This window comes from Nannospalax galili, unplaced genomic scaffold, assembly GCF_000622305.1.
Source record: "Nannospalax galili isolate Female #2095 unplaced genomic scaffold, S.galili_v1.0 scaffold1382, whole genome shotgun sequence".
NCBI lineage: Eukaryota > Metazoa > Chordata > Mammalia > Rodentia > Spalacidae > Nannospalax > Nannospalax galili.
In genome coordinates this window covers 1,469,773-1,472,986 of record NW_008348397.1, presented here as the reverse complement: position 1 = coordinate 1,472,986, position 3,214 = coordinate 1,469,773, and positions in this window count along the sequence as shown.

The following is a 3,214-nucleotide window of genomic DNA, read 5'->3' as shown; positions in this document are numbered from 1 at the left end:
GAGAGAGAGAGAGAGAGAGAGAGACGGTTTCACTGTGTAGTCCTGACTGACCTGGAACTCGCCATGTAGAGCAGGCTGGCCTCACACTCTCAGAAATCCACCTGCTTCTGCCTCCCAAGTGCTGGGATTAAAGGCATACATCACCACACCCAGACAAATAAAAATGTTTTACTTTTAGTTTTACATTTCACTTTTTGCAAAAGAGGGACTTGAACCCTAGCCCATGTACATGCTAGGCACTCTGCCACTGAGCTACATTCCTAGCCCAGAAATCAGTAGACAGGAAAGAACTAGAGAACACACTAATTCTCCCAAATAACTGTAAATTAAACACATGCACGCACAAGCATGTATATATACCAGTAGACTGAAGATGTCACAAGAAAATTGTAACTGAATTACAGTTACAATCACAAGAATAAAACATCAAAATTTATGCGATGCAACAAATGCAGTCTTTAAAAGAAATTTATAGCTTTAAGTGTTTATAATTAGAAGACAGGAATTAAAGTAATTTACTAAAGTTTCATCTAATAAGCTAGAAAACGAAACTCAAATTAAACCCAAAATAAGTAGAAGGAAGAAATAATACAGATTAGAGATCAAAAAGAGAAAACTGACAGGCAGAAAAAACTGGTCAGATACTGGTTCTTTGAGGAGATGAAAAAAATAAACCATTACCTACACTAAGAAGAAAAAAATACTATTGATTATCAGTAGGAAAAATGAAAGGAGAAAATAGAATATTAACTGTAGATCCCACCAATATTAAAAGATAACAAAGAAATAGTACAAAGAATCTTATACCAATACATTTGACAATTTAGATACAATAGGCAAAAATCTTTAAAAAACAAAACTTGCTGAAACTAATGAAAAATGGAATAACAATCAGAATTGGCCTATATCTGTTTTTAAAAAGTTGAACTACTGTTTAAAGTTTAGGTCCAAGTACTGTTACTTTTATTTTATGTGTGAGTGTATTGCCTGCATGCATGTAAGTGCACCTGTGTTGTGCAATGCCTGCAAGAGGTCAGAAGAGGGCGTCAGATCCCCTAGGAACTGGAGTTACAGACGGTTGTTAACCACCATGTGGGTGCTAGGAACTGAATCCAAATCCTCTGCAAGAGTAGCCAGTGCTCTTAACCACTGAGACATCTCTCCAGTTCCCAAGTGCCGTTACTTTTGAATGTTACTGTGCTGGACAGCTTTAGTTGTCAACTTGACACACCTGATTAGAGGAAACTGCAATTGAGGATTGTCTCCATTGGATTAGCCTGTGGCCATGTCTGTGGGGCATTTTCTTGATTGTTGAGTGATGCGGGAGAGCTCAGCCCACTGTGGGTGGTGCCACCCCTGAGCAGGTGGTCCTTATTGTATAAGAAAACAGGCTGACCATGGGACAAGGGCCCAAGCCAGTAAGCAGCATTCCTCCATGGTCTGTGTTCCAGGTTCCTGCCCTGAACTCCTACCCTGGCTTTTCTTGATAATGGACTGTGTTGTAAGCCAAATAAACCCTTTGATTTGCTCAGTGTCATTATCACAGCAATTGCAAGCAAACTAGAACAGTTACTAAATATTTAAGGAGGAAATAAAAGTGAGTCTCACACTCTTTCAGAAAACTTTTTAAAAAAAAGAGGGAATGTGCACTGATTGTGGTAGTGTACGTCTTTAATCCCAGCACTCAGGAGTCAGGCAGATGGATCTGTGAGAGATCAAGTCAGCCTGGTCTACACTGCAAGGTTCAGGCCAGCTGGGGCTACAGGAAAATCCTATTTCAAAAAATGAGAGGGGTAGGGGAAAGAATGAGACAAAACTGCTAACAAAACCTAATGAAGAACAAAGAAAAATGAGAATTAGACAAACCTAAATGATTCACAAACATCAACTCATGAATTCTTCATTAACTTTTAGTGATTGGACCCTTGATACATGCAGCAGCAATTGTGTCAGTTTTGTTCTAGAAATGCAAGGGATGTAATCCCAGGAATTTATCCCATGATCTATTTTAGTAGTAAAATAAATGTAATTCATTCAGATTGACAGAACAAATACAAGAAAACCGTAAAACTTCAACAAGTGTCTTTAAAAATAACAAATCTGGGGGCTGGAGAGATGGCTCAGTGGTTAAGAGCACTGACTGCTCTTGCAGAGAACCCAGGTTCGATTCCCAGCACCCACATAGCGGCTACAAACCATCCTTAACTCCAGTTCCAGGGGAATCCGAAGCCCTCTTCTGACCTCCGTGGGATTGCATGACATGGGTGCACTCACATACATGCAGGCAATACACTCATACACATAAAATTAAAAAAATAAAATATTTTAAGAAGATATGGTAACAAGACATCTCTGTGGAGTGTATGGGAGCTCTCTGTACTTGTCTTCAACATTTTTCTATAAATTTAAAATTAAGTTTATTATTTTAAAAACAAATATGTCAGTTTTTCTCATGATAGTCAAAGCTAGAAATATTCTAAATGTCTTTCAAGAAGAGAATGGATGGCTGGTGGATTCATGTAGTGCAATATACCTAATGAAAAAGAATGAACCTCTGATAAACATCATTGAGTACACGGATCCCAAAAACATTGTGTTGAAAGAAGCCGTAAACAAAAGAATTTGCATCACATGGTTGTATGATTCCATCTTTACAAAGTTCTAGAATAGGCTAAATAATCTATGATAGGAAAAAACCAAAACAGTCTCTGGATTGTGTGGGTGAGGATTGAGTGGGAAGAGGCCATGAGAAGAACTTTCTGGGATGATGGTAATGTTCTATATTTTTTGTTGTTCTCCCCCCTCCCCATTTTTCCCTTCCACTTCCTTATTTCTTGCTCCCTCCTTCCCTCCCTCCCCTGACTGACTCCTTACTATGTAGTCCAGGCTGGCCTTGAACCCACAGTCCTCTGCCTTCTAAGTACTTAGATTTACAGACATGAAGGTCTGTAGGAATTTGCATTATCCAAGGATATACATTTTTTTAAAAAGTAACTGAATAACACACTTAAAATATTTCAGGCTGGAGAGATGGCTCAGTGTTTCAGAGCACTGGTTGCTCTTGCAGAGGACCCAGATTTGGTTCCCAGCACCCACATGATGGCCCATGACCATTCATAACTCCAGTTCCAGGGGATCCAATGCCCTCTTCTGGCTTCTATGGGCATTGTATGACACAGGTGCACTTACATACATGCAGGCAATACACTCATAC